This window comes from Balaenoptera physalus, assembly GCF_965194825.1.
Source record: "Balaenoptera physalus genome assembly, chromosome: 1".
Classification (NCBI taxonomy): Eukaryota; Metazoa; Chordata; class Mammalia; order Artiodactyla; family Balaenopteridae; genus Balaenoptera; species Balaenoptera physalus.
Window position 1 is genome coordinate 2,495,531 of NC_138882.1, and position 16,213 is coordinate 2,511,743.

Sequence of the window (16,213 nt, forward strand, 5' to 3'; positions counted from 1 at the left end):
CACGGGGGCTGAGGCAGTGCAGACCAGGGCCCCCCGGCCTCGCCCTGGCAGGTAGGAGGGCTTTCTGGAGGAAATGGTGTCCTCACCAGGCCCCAGAGGGTGAGGAGGAGAAACTCGGGGCAGGGGGGGCGGGCAGGGAGGGAAGGGGCAGCACAGACATAGGCCCTGGTAGCGGGGGCCAGCCTGACGCGTTCACGGAGCCCAAGGGCTTGTGGTGGGACCAGGAGGGCCCCCTGCACAGGCCCGAAAGGGCAGGGCGGCAGGTGGCAGGCCCTCGGGCCCGCGGGGGGCTCTCACCACTGCCCCCGGGAGACCCACCGGAGCTCCTGGGCACGGCCCCCCTCACGCTCCCCAGTCGACAACTGCATCAGTGTCCCAGCCCCTCCTCCGTAATGGTCCCCTCTCCGGCCACCAGAGAGAGGGGCGTCGAGCCCAGAAGTGGACACCAGACTTTTCCAACCACCACCAAGTCCCCACGGGCTCTGCTTCCTGTGTCCCAGCCTCTCCTTGGAGCAGCAGGACGGAATGACGGTGAGGTCTCGGTCCCGAGTGCTGCACCTCCCCTCCCGACAGGGTCCCCATGAGCGTCTCTCTGCTCCAGTGGACGTGGTCTTGCCTTTGAAAACCCTGTGCAGAGGCGGACGCGGAGGGCAGCCTCGCTGCCTTACTCTGAACCTCCCTGAGACCAGGTCCCGCTTCTCTCTTCTCCTGGGGTCCCTTGGTGTCCAGGAGAGGCCCTCGGGTGCCCCAGCGCCATCCCCATGCAGAGCTGGCCGTGCTCTGACTGCGGCAGGTGGTCCAGTCCCCACCCCGGCATCGTGAAACGAGCCCTACCCTTGACCCGAGTGCCGCCTCTGGCTGGAGGCCAGCAGGTCCCTGTGTGCCCTTCCATAAGCACCGTCCGTAAGCGAAGGGTCTGGGCAGGCGGGCTCACCAAGGAGAGAGTGAGTGAGGGCCAGGGCCCAGAGCCTAGGGCAGGGGGCCCTTCCAAGTCCAAGGCAAGGGTGTGCGCTCTCCCCATTCTCTCCTGGGAAGCGGGGGGACCACGACGTGTGCACCGAAACCCTTCAATGGACTCTGGATGTGGAGGTGCCTGGGGGGGGGGCACACCTGCCTCCCCCTCAGCTCTTCCTTTATTCCATCACTCTTGTGCTATCCACGCAGCCGGGGCAGAACCACACACTAAAGGTGGGGGATGGCCAGGAGCCGGCCTGGGTGTCCTGACCAGCTGCCCACCAGACACCCTGACCCCTGCTGTGCCCAGCATCCCCTGTACCCCAGGCGCCCCAATCCTTCCGGGTCCCACCTTGCCCTGCTTTGGCCACACCCCTTGCGTCGGGGGTCTGTTGGCCCCCTGTGTACCCACGTGCTCAGGGAAAATGACCTCCGGGCTCCGAGGCTCTGGGTCAGAGACAGAGACCCTTCCCGTCCCTCAGGTTCTCTCTCCACGCTGGTGCGCGTCCCAGGCAGAGCTGGTTCATATTATGCCCACTTTCAAGGTGGAAAAGCTAAGAGAGAACAACGGGTTCTCCTGGGGCCTGCTTGCCTTGAAACCCAGCGCTTCCAGCTGGAGAGCACGTCAAAGTCCAGCCCTGCACTTCCCAGCTGTGTGGCTTTGGGCAAGTTGCTTGCCTTCTCTGTGCTTGAGTTCCCTTATCTGAAAAACAGAGCCGCACCTGTGCGGTAACCAGCACAGTGCTCACTGCCCATCAAGTGTGTGATGAATGTTGGCTGCTGTCTCTGCTATTTTGGCTGTAACCTGTCACCGGCCCCCTCCAGGGCTCAAGGTGTGTGGAAGCCAGGTCAGCAGCGCTGGGCCCTGGCTGGGCCTCCTTGTGCGGGGTCTACGGAGCCCGCAGAAGCCTCTTTTCTCTCTGGGTTCCAGGTCAGGTCTTCTCCTTTAGAGACCCCAGGGGCTGGGGCCGCATGATCCAGCTGCTGCTGGCCGTCCCTGCCTGGCGCCACTGCCCACGGGAAGCGGCAGAACTGGCTCCCAGCTGGGCTCCACCCCTGATACTGCAGCCTGGTTTCTGGAAAGGGTGGGGCAGGACTCGCCCTGGGGCCGGGGGTGGGGGGTGCTGGTGGCGCTCCTCCTGGCCAGACTCTCCTGCTGGCCCAGGTGTCTGTGTCCCTGCGGGGCCGCCGTGGCACTGGCCTCTCTGGGCTCGCTTCCCCGGGAAGTCCAGCCTGCCCGCCAGGCCGCCCTGGGGGGAGACAGTGTGAACTGGAGAAATGCCTGGGAGAGGGCAGGCTCACCCCTTTCCCCACACACAACACGCCCTCATGTGCGCCTCCCTCTGCCCCGTGCACGCCTGTGCTGGCCGCTTTACACGTGTCCCCTCTGGCCAACCACCCACGGTCCCCAGGCCGCATCCCCTGTCGATGGGGAAACAGGTTCAGAGGTTTAGGCGCTGTCTGAGGGCCGTTCACTTAGTAAGTGCAAAGCTGGGGTTTGCACCGGATCTACGGCTCTAGAGCCAGGACTGCCTGGTTCATGGGCCTTGCTGCTGGGAACACCCCAAACCTCCCCAACTGCAGAGCCCCCCCCGCCCCCCGGGAACCCTGGGAGCCGGCTGGGGGGGCCTGGGTCGATGCGGGGCAGGAGGGCAGGGCTGGGCTCTGCTCCCTCCCCCCCAGCCCAGAAACAGCAGCCCCTCCTGGCAGCCTCTCTGCCTTGCCCGTCAGCCTGCAAGGCTGGCCTTTCTGCCCCCTTGGGAGCTGGGGGACCAGACAGGGGACGCGCCCCGTTCAGCACGGGGAGGCCAGCCTGAAGGTGGCTCTGGAATGAGCAGCAGATGGGGAGTTCCAGGGGGCTTTGCCCGGAGGGGAGGGGACTCAGTCAGGGGCCTCGCCCTTCTGGGGCAATGACAGCCCATTCTTGTGACCACGGGGTTGGGGGGAATCCGGAAGCACCTGTCACTGCTTTGCTGCTGGGTCACCTGACTGCACAGAGAGGGACCCCAGGGTGGAGGGGCTGGGCCTGTTCCCTGGCCCCAGGGAACCTTTGCAGCCCCTGCAGTCCAGCCATATGGAGCGAGCTCTTCTGTTTGCCCAAACGTCCCACAAGCTCCCACTGCCGCCATCTCCTCCCTGTCCCTGGACGGCCCTCCTTCCCGCTCTCCCGTCCATCCCTCGGGGCCTCGCTCAAGTCACTGTTTCGCCAGCAGTCTTGCGGGGAAGACCAGCTCCTGTGGCCTCCCGGGCGATGCCTCCCTGAGAGCCCCACGCTGAAGGCCCTTCGCTCTGGGCCTGTGATTCAGAGGTCAGGTCTGGGCGCCCCACGCCCTCCCCGGAGCCTCGGCTCCACCCACCCGCTCATCCCTGGTTCTCAGCCTCCACCCCAATGGCTACAGGAATTTAAATGGCTCTCATTGGAAGACTCAGGAGAAAACTGTTTCCACGTGGTGCTAAGCGCCCAGGCCCCGGGGGCAGCCCCGCCCCGTGGCCTGGCACTCCGCAGACCGGCTGCACTGCACAGCTTCAGGGAGCCCCAATCCCAAAGCAGTTTCCGCATAAAGTGGGGCCCGGGCACTGGCACCCCGCAGGAGGCGGGCAGGGCTGCTCTTAGGAAAGCGGAGGGCGGGGTGGAGGGGGGTGTGACCCCCCTGGAGGCTCCGGGCTGAGAAGTGCTGAGATGGGGCTGAGATCATCGTGCTGGGCTTGCAGAGGGAGGGTCGGGAGACCCTGTTCAGCACAAGCTGCCGCACCCCTCCCCTCTCCCCACCCACCCCTCCCCTGCCAGTTCCCCAGAGGAGCAGCCCACGGGCGCAGGTTGCTGAGAATGAAGGGAGGGGTCACTTCATTTCTGCTCGGTGGTAATGGACAAGCAGTTTTTTTCTCCCCTGGACTTGACGTGGTCACCCCTCTGGCTCCACATCCCCTACCTTCTGGGGTCCAGGGCAGGCGGTGAGTAGTGGGCATAACTTACAAGCCAGCTCCTCGACGACACAGACAAATGATGTTAGATCATCAGGCCCTTGCTGTGCGCTGGGGCACCATGTGTAATTCACGTGTGATATCTCAGTCCCACACCGAGTCAGGGCCCACATAAATAACACCGTCTACGTGAGGAACTGGGGCTCAGAGAAGTTGGGTGACTCATCCAAGGCCATGCAGGGCAGGACCTTTGTTGTTTTGATTATGATTTTTAAATTATTTGCATGGTACGCTTTGTACCAAATTGGGTATCTGATAGAAACCAAGAAAAGCATATTTTCAAGCAATTGCTTCTGTACTTTAGCCAACAAATGTTTGAATAATTTCTGATTATACGATGCAAAGTCTGCGTGCAGCAGTCCTGATGGTGGGGAAAAGAGTGTGAAATAACATTCACACCTGTCTGTTGCCAGCTTTTGATGGCTCCCCGGGCACTCTGCTGGCGGTCTGGCTGGTGAGCGTGAGGTCTGGCCGCTGTCCTTGCTCAGATTAACATCGGCCTCACCCCACTCAGCCGTGGTGGTTGGTTTTCTCATCTCTCTCCTTCTACACTGGGAACTTCCTGGGGCCCTGGTTTGTTCATCTGTGGAGCCCAGTGTCCACCCACATATGGTGAATGGATGGAGGAAGAGATCTTTCTCATCCAGCCTGTCTGGTACGGGATTTGATCACCTGAACATCAAATATTGACGGGGAGGGAAAATAAGGCAAACCCGTCACCTTATAGCTGTACTAGCTTGTAGAGTCAAAGCACTGAATCAACCCCAAACAACGGAAACTAGGAAAAGAACAACTTTGATCTTGAAAGGTGGAGATGTTCGCCTCACTCATGTGACATCCGTGTGAGCACCGGGTCTGATTGATGACCAGTCTTTCTACCGTGAGGCTCATCCATCCTTCCGTGAATCCAACACACACGCAGCGAGCACAGAGCCTAGGGCAGGTAGTGACTGTTGTCAGGGTCATAACTGGCAACAGGGCAGGTGCTCCAGGTCTTCAGAGACCAGGGAGAGAGAAAGTAAACACATTAAGCCAATGAATAGATAGATACTAATATACAGATAGAGGTATGCACATGTACACACTTAGACACACACATGTGGAATGTGGGAGCCATGGCTGGGTTGGCGCCCAGAGTGAACAGGGGTCCACAGAGGAGGAGCGCGGAGCTGCCGGGAGCAGAGGGAATGCAGGGCAGGGAGGTTGGTGTGATCCGGGGCCTGAAGGGAGCCAGGCAAGAGGAGGTGGGAGAGGAGTCGGGGAGGCCGGCAGGGTCCTGGGGGCCGGGGCAAGGGGGTCGATTTTCCTCTGAGTGTGATGGGAAGTCACAGAGGGTTTCAGGCAGGAGGACACACTTTGGTTTACGTTTCAAAAAAGATCACTTTGGCGGTGAAGCTGCCAGAAAGCACGTGGGGAGACAGGTGGGAGGCTGTTACCATGGCGACAGTGGGGCAGCAGGTGGGGCAGGTGAGGTCCTGGCTGGGGGTGGAGGAGATGAAGAGATGGGGTCTGAGATCTGTTGGTGTAGAATCTTGTGGCGAGAGTGCCCTGCAGGTTGCTTTGTTTCCAGTGCGCAGGTTCTGATCCGCTCCCCAGCCCTGCCTCACCTGGTCCCTCCATCATCACCCCAGACCCGGGAGGGCCTGGTGGGAAGAGCAGTCTGCCGCCTGAGGGACGTGCCCCCAGACCCGGCTGCTCTGAACCAGAGCTGCTCAGAGACACACCACAGCGAGATGGGCATTTGCCCCAGGAGTTGAGCCCGTGCAGGTTCCTTTACCAGGAAAGTCTTGCTACAGGAGAAACACACACGCAGTTGGGCTCAGCCGTGGGCTTTGGGATGCAGCCATCCTGCGTTCTGCCATGAGGGCTCCTGTGGCCCAGGACTGGAAACAGTGCCCGCACTCCCACCACTGCTGCTCTAGCCACAGTCAGGGTGCCTGGCACCCCGGCTTCCTGCCATGATCAGGGCCTGTGAGGCCTCTACCCTGGGCGCGTCCTCCGTGGGGCAGACCACACCACCTGTGTGTGCCCCGGACACCCCCAGACCCAGGAGAGGGCCCAGGGGTGACTGCGTGTGGCCGGTGGGGCTTGGGGGAGATTGGACAGAGGGCTGTGATGGGGCTCAATGTCCTCCCAGAGTCAGAGGAGACGGGGTGGAAGAAACAGGTTGGGCCGCTGGCCAGGGCCTCGGCTACCATGGCTAGGGAGGCCTGGCCTTTCCAGGGCTTCTCCCGTCCACGGAGGCCGAGGTGCGCGTAGGGCGCTGTGGGACCAGCTGCAGGGGACAGGATGGGGAGGGCTTACCGTAAGCTCTAGAAAGGCTCAAAGTAGCTACCCCTCCCCCAGGGCAAGAGAAGGCGGTTTGGGGGGCTTGACTGTGGAAAGCTGGGGGGCTGGGAGCGTGGGGACCCGGAGCGCAGTTTAGTGTCCCTGAAGAGAAGTGGGCGCATCACAGCGTGGCCCAGAGCTGCAGTCCGGCGAGTCTGCCGCTTGGACTGTCCCCTCCACGACCCGCCTCTCGGGCGCCCTCCGGCCCCTCTGAGCCTGCAGACGATGAAGCAGAGGACCCGATGGAGCCTCTACGTGGAGGGGAGGGGAATGGCCTGATACCCACGGGACCAGGTAAGAGCTGCCGTCTCCTTTCCCTGGCCCACCTCCAAGAGTGAGGTCCGCGTGGAAAGAGGCATGGGGGATGGCAGAGCGCAGGCCTGTCCCCCCAAGTCTATGCGTGCTGGCGGAGGGGAAGGCGGGGAGCTGGGAGTTGAATATGAAGCTGGCGTTTGAGGTGGATGAGGATGGAGTCTTCATAACTAAGATGTGACAGTTGAAAGAACCAAAACGGCTAAGTTCGGGGCCTTGACCCACCACCCTGCAGGGAAGGGGCTTCCCTGGGGCACGGCTGTGGCCGTTATTGAGATAAAAATGAGACTTTCATAAGGAAACCTCATCTCCTGGAGGTGGGCATCCCTGGCACAAAGGCTAACCCCGCTGTGCCCTCCCCTCCCCGTGGCACTTCCGGCCCCTTTCCTGTTTTATTATTCATCGTCTGCATACTGTGTTTTCACTGTTTATCTTGTTTTTCTTCTGTCTCTCTCCATTCACTGTAAGCTCTAAGAGACCCAGGATTTGTCTTTTTTGCCGAATTCCCATCTGAATCCCCAGCATCAAGGGTGTGGCTGGCACACAAAGTGTGCAGTAACTATTTGTTGAATGAATGAATGAATGAATGACCGTTTATCCCCAGGGAGTTGAGGCTTGGCACTGGATGGGCCGCCCATCCCCAGTGCTCTAAAAAGGTCAGAGAGAATCTTGCTGCTGGGAAAGTAGCAGAGAGATTCGTGGCCCTGGGGCCAGGGCAGTTGGATATTTGACACTCAGAAGAATTTATCACTGGAAGGGAATTCACAGAGTTTTCAGCTGGTGGCAATGGAGAGGCCAGGGCTGCAGGGCCCTGAGTGAATGGTTGTGGGGGGGGGGACCAGTAGGAAAGGAGATTTTCCCAGGAAGGAGATTGGGCTGCCTTGCCGGTCGACAGTGGGACCGTTGTTCTGGCCATCAGACCCCATCCTGCACCTGCTGGGCTGGGGCTGGGCCGGGGAGGGGGGCAGGTGGGGAGTGGGGAGCCCATGGGTGCCCCGGAGCCCGTTGTTAAGGGCACAGCCTCTGAAGCCACCCGCCCTGGATTAGTCCCAGTTCTATCACAGACTTGCTAAGTGCCCTTCCTGTGCCTCCGTTTCTTCGTCTGTAAAACGGGGTGACGTGACCACTGGGTCACTGTGAGGATGAAACGAGCTTATTTAGATGTGAGAGCTCAGAGCAGCACCTGGCACACGGGGGAGGCCTGGGAGTGTTTGCCGGCAGCTCGGATACTGTGTGTGTCCCCTGTCCTTCTCCTTCCCGGGGGTGCCCAGCCCCCCTCTGCCTCCCCTCAGATTCCCCCAGCTTAGGCTCCCCTCACCCAGCCCAGGGCACAGGGCGGGCCTTGGCCGCCCCTCCTTCCTGCCCTCTCCTTCCTGAGTCAAGCCTGGGACCGCTGGTCATGGGAAGACGGGCCCACCCTGCCCTGCCCTGCAGCCCCCAGCCGCGGGGGGAGCTGACGGCACACCCCTCTTCCGAGGAATTAGGGCTTACCTGGGTGGGGTCCCCAGGCCTTGCGAGTGAATTACTGTCACCCTCCCCGTGGGGCCCGGGGCAGACTTGGCCGGCTGCTCGGCCTTGGCGTCCACCTTCTGGGCCTCCTCTGGGCCTCCCGCCCCGTGCCCGCTTCAAGTCCGGGCCCCCAAAGGGCTCGCTGTCAGGCTCGCCCCACTTTCCTATTGTTCTGCAGCCACAGCTCTGCTTCCTGGTATCTTTTCCCTCCGGTCTCCCCTCTCTCGCAGGTCTGCTCTTCCAGGGAGCCTTCCTGGACTGGCTAGGACCTCGCTGCTAAGTGTGGTCCACGGACGGGCGGCAGAAGCACCCCTCGGGGGCTGGCGGAAACGCAGAAGCCCAGAGCCTGCATTTTAACCACATTCCAAGGGGCCACACGCACCTTACAGCTTGGGAATTACTGAGCGAGGTCACTCTTGCTGTTCCAACCCCGACAAGATGGAGATTCTGGGAATCTGGGTCAGCTGGTCAGGCTGACTGGGGACAGAGGAGGGGGCGTCTCAAATTCTGTAAATAACGACGCAGGTCTGCTCGGGCCCCATCCTGAATCCGCCTTTGACAGCAGCCTGCCCACCAGCCTCTCCTGTTGGCTGAAACCTGGACACACCAACTCCCCTGGGAGGCTGCCCCCGTGGGACCCGCTCAGCTGAGGCAGAGGCCCCCTCAGGCCATGCCCGGCTGGTCTGCCACTAACGTGCTCCAGGGGGATGTCTGCCTGGGGCCCCAGAATCCCCCTTCACCTGGGCTCAGGCAGACTGTGGCCCAGACTGGCTCCCTGCAGGGAGACAAGGTGGAGGCGGGGGGCTCACGTCACCTCCACCCTCTTTCTCGCTCTCTCTGCTCCCACGTGTGTAAGCACTTAAAGCTTCTGGGAGTCCTGAGTGAAGAACGCTAACTGCTTAACCTCATTTAGCCCAGAGTCTCCAAAACTTAGACCTCCTTTGTCACTTAGCACCTAAGAACGTCCTGTGGGAATAACTTAGGGAAATGCTAATCTGATTCCTTTCTACACACATGCACACATGCATATGCACGCACATGCAACAATGCACACATGCACATGCACACCCACGCACACATGCACATGCACCACATGCCCATGCACACACGCAGGCACACACACGCAGGCACACACACACACACACACACATGTATGCACATACACCAGTTATGAAGGCTTTCATGTGAGGCTCTCTGGCGCTCAGGAACCCTTGCACCCTCGGGAGGTGGGAAGCTGACTCCGGGGGAGCTTCTCCCCACCGCCCTCTGGACAGCGGCCGTGGGGTGGAGGTGACGTCACCTTGCCCAGGGTCTGTGGGGCAGGTTGTCCTCACCAGCTTTTGTTTTGAGTCCCAAATGCGATGGTTCTCTCAAATCCACCAGCCTGGCCTGGAGCTGGCACCCCTGCTGGTTGTAATAGGGCGGAGGGAAGCGCTCTGTCTTGCCCACCTAGAGGGCGGGTGGCAGCCTGGGCTTCTGCTGACACTGTGGTTGGACGGAGGTAGAGCTGGCAGGGCCAGTCCTCACCGCCTGGCTTGCCAGCTGCATCGGCTGGGCCTCCCACCTCGGGCAGACGTTGAGGCGGGAGGCTGTAGGGTCCGGTCACCAACCCTGGGTACCCCCCCTCCTGCCTGGCCAGGAACTGGGGCGGGCGGGGGCCAAGGTTCGGGCTCACGCAGTCCCCGGAGGGCAGTGTGGGAGTTGGCCTGACTGTGGGCAACTGCTGTCTAGATGCAGCTAAAGGGGGGAAGAGTGGGAACCTGGGCCTCAGACCACGTTCAAATTCCAAGTCTGCCACCTACTAGCTGTGTGATCTTGAACAAGTTACTCAGCCTCTCTGAACCGTAGTTTCTTTATCTGTGAACTGGGAGTGGTCATGCCTACCTTGTGGCATTGATATAAAGATGTAGGTGATTAATGTGCGGTCATTGCTCTGTACGTCTACCTGTCCCCACGGCCCAGCTGTCCCCCAGGACAACTTCAGGCCCCAGAATGCAGGGATGAGAGGCTGGGGAGGTCCAGAACGACACACTAGGCTCAGCGGGGGTCCCCTTGGTCACGGAGACCCAGGTGAAGTTTTCTTTCTGAGAGAGGTGCAGAGGGTGGGATTTTAATGGCCTTAAAAGTGGAAGGGGTGGCATTTATGGCCCAGAGATTCAGAACCACTTGATAAACGCCAAAGTGCTTTTTTATTAATTCACCAGTCATGAAACCTCCGAATGGTTGGCTAAAGGGCATGAAGTCCTTTCTTACATGGGGTCCCTGCTGATCCACCGTCAGGGGGCTCGTCGGCATTGACGTGCGTCCCCGAGAGGGCTGACATGCTGGTCGGTGACATTAGTCCTCTGCCGAGCCAGTGGCGGTTTCCGAAGGATGACCAGTTAGGCTGGGGGACGCTTGCTGGGGGTCATTGAGGCCTATTTTGCCCTGTGGCCTCGCTCTCATTAGCCCCATATTCTAACCAAGCTAACCGGCCGGCACCGGACGGGGTGATCGTCACAGTATTTCTGGGATCTGATCTTGCAAGGATGAGAACTTTCTCTTCATCAGCACGTCGGCCCAGCAGCCCTGGCACCAGACGTGAGATCCTAGGAGGCCTCAGGCAGCACGCGCGCCCAAATCACTGAAGCTTGGATGACACAGCGGAGCCCCCGTGTCCGGCCGTTCACGGGGTCCTCAGCTCTGACACCGGGATGTCCCCGCGGGCTGGGCCCCAGGAGGCCGGGTCCCGCCCCGCTTGTGTCGCGGCCGCGCCGTGTGGCTCTGGGCCAGCCTCCCTGGGCCTGTTTCCTCGTCTATGAAGTGGGCGTTAGTGCCCTGAGCTCTGCCTGCCTCACCAGGGGAAGAAAACGAACACCCTAAGGCTTTGCAAGGTAACAGGGTTATTTTGTGGTCCCTCAAGTAAAAAGCCTGTTGCTAGGATGAATAAGTTCCGTTCACTCTTTCTCTGGGGGTGCTGGGCGGCAGAACGCCCTGCGTGCTAAGAGGTGATGAGTGAGGCCTGCAGGGTCTCCAGGGCAGCCTGGGCTCTAGGAAGAAACGGCATCACGGCTCGGGGCGGACGGGCTGTGGGCAACCTGGACCTGGGGTCTGGGAAACTCAGGCTCAGGACTCAGGAGACCCCTCCTCACAGTTCAGGCTCGCAGCGGCTCCTGGCGCCCCCGCTCTGCGCTCCCTCTGCCCTGGGACCCCCGAGGCCTCCCACTCCCATCTGCAAATCCTCTGAGGGGCCAGAAGGGGCTGCGCCCTCTTGACCAGGGACGGCTAGATCACATCCCTTCAGCACCTGTACACGTTAAATGCACCACCGACCATACAGGTCGGAGTTCTTTACCGTCAGTTATACTTTCTCTGTCATCACATCACCTGTGGGGACGACTGGGCAGGGAGACAACGAATCCACACGTGGGTTCCACGTTCGTAAACGCTGGACGTGAGGACGGTGGGGACGGAACATTGTATTTTGCATCGTAGGGTCGTCGCGAAAGGGCTGCTTCACGGCAGTGACCGTGACTCGGACCAGCAGGGGACGAGCCCCGAGAACATGAGCTGCGGGGAGGGCAGAAGGGCGTTCCGACTCCGTTTATAAGAAGCGCAGGTCAGTCAGGACAGGGGCTGCCCTGGAGAGCAGGACAGGCACAAGCGGGGCCTGAGGGCCACTGGGAGCCGGTCACTTTCTGTTCCTGATCTGGGGGCTGGCGCTCTGGGCTCGGCTGGCAGAGATTCACAGAGCCGCCCGCGCTGAAGCCGTGCGCTTTCCTGTGCGTACGCTCTGGTTAAGTGACAGCTTACCAATTCAACGCGTATTGATTTTTTTTTCCTAATTAAGCAGCCATTAAAAAAAATAATAATTTATTTATTTTTGGCTGCGTTGGGTCTTCGTTGCTGCGCGCGGGCTTTCTCTAGTTGCAGCGAGCGGGGGCTACTCCTCATTGTGGTGTGCGGGCTTCTCACTGCGGTGGCTTCTCTTGTTGCGGAGCACGGGCCCTAGGTGTGCGGGCTTCAGTAGTTGTGGCTCGCGGGCTCTAGAGCGCAGGCTCAGTAGTTGTGGTGCACGGGCTTAGTAGCTCCTTGGCATGTGGGATCTTACCAGACCAGGGCTTGAACCCGTGTCCCCTGCATTGGCTGGCGGATTCTTAACCACTGCGGCACCCGTGAAGTCCAAATGCTCATTGATTTTGAATCTGTAGCTTGATCTCACATTTTGGAGGCCCCAGACCTGGTGTATCAACAATCTGGGCCACAGATAGGCCGTCTTTCTCCCGCTAGGCTGAGGTGGAGCCCTCCTCCCTGGCCTTCCTGACCGTCACCAACTGAGGGATGACCCAGAGGTCAGGGCCACGGGCTCTACAGAGAGGTCACTGCCCTCCCAGGCTGAGAAGGGTCCTCTCCAGCCTTCCCTAAGCCTTTCCAGCCTCCTCCATCTGGAAGCCCACAGCCATACGTCTGACCACCACTTGGAGCTTATGCCCTGTGACTTAGAAAGTTCCATGTGCCTGTCGTGTCTCTTACGAGCCTCTTGAGGCAGGGGGCCCCAGCCCGTCCTGCAGGACCCAGGGAGAACATGCTTTCAGTAAACGCGAGCTCCTTTTATAGCCCTGAAGCTCACGTCCCCCAGGTGCCTGCCTGGACATGTTCCCCTGGGGGTGGCTTTCCCTTTACAAGCTGTGGGACATTGGGCTTGTCTATCCCCTCCTTAAGCCCCACGTGACTTATCTGTAAGATTAGGGCAGCCACACCAGTGTCCTGGAGATGAGGACGGAATGTGGGACTCGGAGCGGGTGGTGCCCCCCGCCACGGTGACCCCAGTCCTTGCCTGGCGCAGGGTCAGTGAGAGGGAATCCCTCGAGGAAGTGAGAAGCCCCTCGGTCCTCAGCAGCTCCCCCAATAATCCACTGCTCGAAAATGTTCAAAGAAATGCCAGCAATTTATTGATTTCCTACATTTCCAAAAAAAGCAAATGCATAGTGTACCCCTCAGGGAAACGGGCCTGGCCAGCACTAGGTTCCTCCGCAAACATGGAGCGGGGTGGGACGGGCTGCAGAGCGCCCCACCCTCCCTCCCTGCCCATCCAGAGCCCCTTCCTCACTGTCCCAGCTGCCCCCGCCCCAGCCAGGCTCCAGGGTGGATGGGAGCAGCTCCGCCTCTGCGTCCCGGGACCAGCTGGGTCTGTGCTGCTAGGCCGGCCCCGCTGCACTGGCTGCTGGTGGCCAGTGTGACCAGGTCTGTGTTAAGCGCAGGAGGCCCTGGGTCGGGGCAGCGACAGGGAGGACAGGGTCCTCCCCCACTCGGCGTTGGACTGTCCTGTTCCGGGTGTCGAGCCCGGCGGCGCGCGGCCGACGTGTACTTCACATCCTGAGCTGGGCCTCAGCAGACCCCGTGCTCCTTCTGTAGGAAATTTATCCACAGGCCCCTCCAAGGTCTGCCTCTTCCAAAGTGACAGGCCCAGCTGGCTGGCCTCAGAAGTCATGAGAGAGGTGACCAAAACCAGGCCCGGCCTGACTGTCCACCTGGCCCACGGGGTTCTGAAAAGCTGCCCATCCCCAAGGCAGAAGCCGGGCCCCGGCTCCTCACCCTGCGGGGGAAGGAAAGCCGAGGGAAGGGGCACCTCCAAAGGGTCATCGGCTAGCTCCCTCTCGCCCTGACTGGATGGTCCTCTCACACTGGGGACCCCTAAAGTCAGGGACCCCAGGGCCCCTCTTTCCTCCAGGAGAACGTGAGACAGGGGTGCGGCCTCTCCGTTCACTGATGTATCCAGAGCGCTTACAACACTGCCTGGCTCCGTACGTCTTTCTTTGAGAAACCAGTTCCTCTGGGCCCTGAGGGCTGGCAGAGGGGACAGTCTACTGGGACCAGCTCCCCACGGGCCCTGAGAGAGAGGCAAGCCGCCACCACGAGGGGCGGGGAGGACGCAGCACAGACCCAGCACCGGAGAACGCCTGGCTGCGTGGCCCGTCATCTCGGGTCTGTTCCCCACCCCCTCCCCAGTCCCGTCCTGCTGCCACATCTCTCATCAGGAGGGTCTTCAGTGCAGAGGCTCTGACTGCTGGGGTGAGCGGAGGGGCTGGACGGGGCGTGGGGGGAACTCCAGGCGGGGAGGAGGGAGGAGGGAGGACCAAGCAGCCAGCTCCCCTTGATCCCCACCAGTGCCGCTCGGCGGGGACGCTGTGTCCTGCCCTGTCCTACAGTGCAGACCAAGGACCATTTACACAGCCCTTTTCCGGAGGCCCCTCCTCTACTTCTCATCTGAAATGCACAGGAGCCTGGGGTCTGGGGTGGCCAGTGTCCCTGGGGGGCCTCTTATCACATGCCCTGTGGTTTGCACAAAGTACAGACAGAGGACTGGGGTCAGGGAAGAAGCAAGCGGCCTCTGGCTGGGACGGGGGCGGCTCCCCTTCCTGGTCTACCCAAATTCCCTTCCTGCAGGTCTCCTGGGACCCAAAACACTCCCTCGCTTGGATCTTGGCAGGCGCACTGGGCAGGACCCTCCTGGCTGACTCCCTGCCCAGCCCAGCCTGCCCCTCCGCTGGGAATACGAGGACCAAGCTGTCATTCCCTGCACAGCTCCTGGACTTTGAGCACCATTCTGCCTTCTTTCTCCTGCAACAAGTGGATTCCAAGCCCCCGGAAGGCAGGGGCTCCCCAGGCTGAGACTGCTCTGACGGGTACGCAGCCCGCGACAGTGGCCAGCCCCCTCTCTGGCACCTACCCTCGGGACAGCCTTCACACAGCAAAGCCGGTGTGCCCGTCCCGGCCCATCTTGCAGACGGCCCCGTGGCACCGCGGGCTGGGCCACACAAGCGCACAACTACATCTTCCCAGGAGATACACCGAAGCCCGCCAACCTCCCTTCCTGCAGAGCTGCCTCTTAGCGGGGGTTGAGCCCCCGGGCCCAGGTACTCCCCACCGCGCCCCTCCCCCTGCAGCGGGCCCCGTGGGCCTGGCGCTGGCGTGGCCCCTGCCCCGGCACACACAGCTCAGGACGACGGGGACGCTAAACCCAAAGCACACAGCGTCCGCGCCCGTGAGGGCGGGTCCCTCCACCACCGCGAGCTGCAGTCCGGCAGCTCACACAGCTCTTTGCAGTTTGAGGTCCTGCTTTCAGCACACGCACACGCACGCGTGCGCGGCAATACACACACACACACACACACACACACACACACACACACACACTATACACATGTATATGTACCGTTTCTCGGCAAAAGAAGTATTGACATCAGACGTAAGCTCCCTTAACTCAAGAAAAGGCCCCCCAACCCTCCCCAACCCCCATTGCCTGTCAGTTCCCCCAAGGGAAAAAAAAAAGAGAATCTAAAAGTATTTTTGTCGTCCACGGCGTCCCGGATTGCTCTCAGCTGTGGTTAAACCTTTCCCAATACTGCGCAGCTGGACAGAATACCCCTCCAGCAAGGCCTGAGTCTTCTCAGCTGGATCGTATCATGTCTGGAAAAGGACAAGGCCTCTAGTGAGTGCCCACAGGGGGAGAGCCACGCCACCGGTTTCGCCAGGGCTGTCCCCCTCTCACCAAGTCCGCACAGACGCGCCCAGGCCTGAGCCCGGGGTCAGGGTCTCCCTCGACACGTTCATAGGTTGCTCCTCTTGGGTCAGAGCTGCCCCCCACCCCGGGGGCCAGCGCAGCACCGAAAGCCGTGACTGCGCGCGTCAGGCATCTGCTGGTTTTGGTCTCCTCTCCTTTCCTGTCCTCATGTTGTTGGAGCCCATTTGCCAGGAGTGGGTGTCTGAGGTCTAAGGGAACCTTCATCTGGACTGAAGTTATAGCCCCTCCCCCACCAGGACCCTCCCCGGGTGCTGGGATTGGGGTCCTGGCGATCGCTGGGGCACTAGGACGTCCCCTTCAGCTCAGAAGACCCTGTCCTCACCCCTGGCTCTTTGTAGATGGCTCCACCCCAGGGCTGCCTCTGCTGACCCTCGAGGGTTGACGAGGTCTGGTTTGAGCATCTAAGCGTGGTCCTGGGCTCATCTGCATCAGAATCACTTTGGATGCTTGTTTAACAATGTATTTTCCTGGACCCTGCTCCGGAGCCACTGAGTAGGAACTGCTGGGGCTGGGACCAGGAGCGTGCAGTTTAGCAAGCGTCCCAGGTGAGTCTAATGAAGGCTA

The 16,213-nt window shown here is 60.9% G+C and overlaps 1 protein-coding gene across 1 annotated transcript in view; it reads right to left on the bottom strand.

Annotated features, from left to right (window-relative positions):
* Nucleotides 1-12,993: 12,993 nt before the first annotated feature.
* PKP1 (plakophilin 1) overlaps nucleotides 12,994-16,213 on the bottom strand; it is a 43,867-nt gene continuing 40,647 nt past the window's right edge. The window contains exon 14 of the mRNA XM_082413459.1: nucleotides 12,994-15,534. The gene's annotated coding sequence lies outside the window, so the exon portion shown is untranslated. The remainder of the gene's footprint in view (nucleotides 15,535-16,213) is intronic.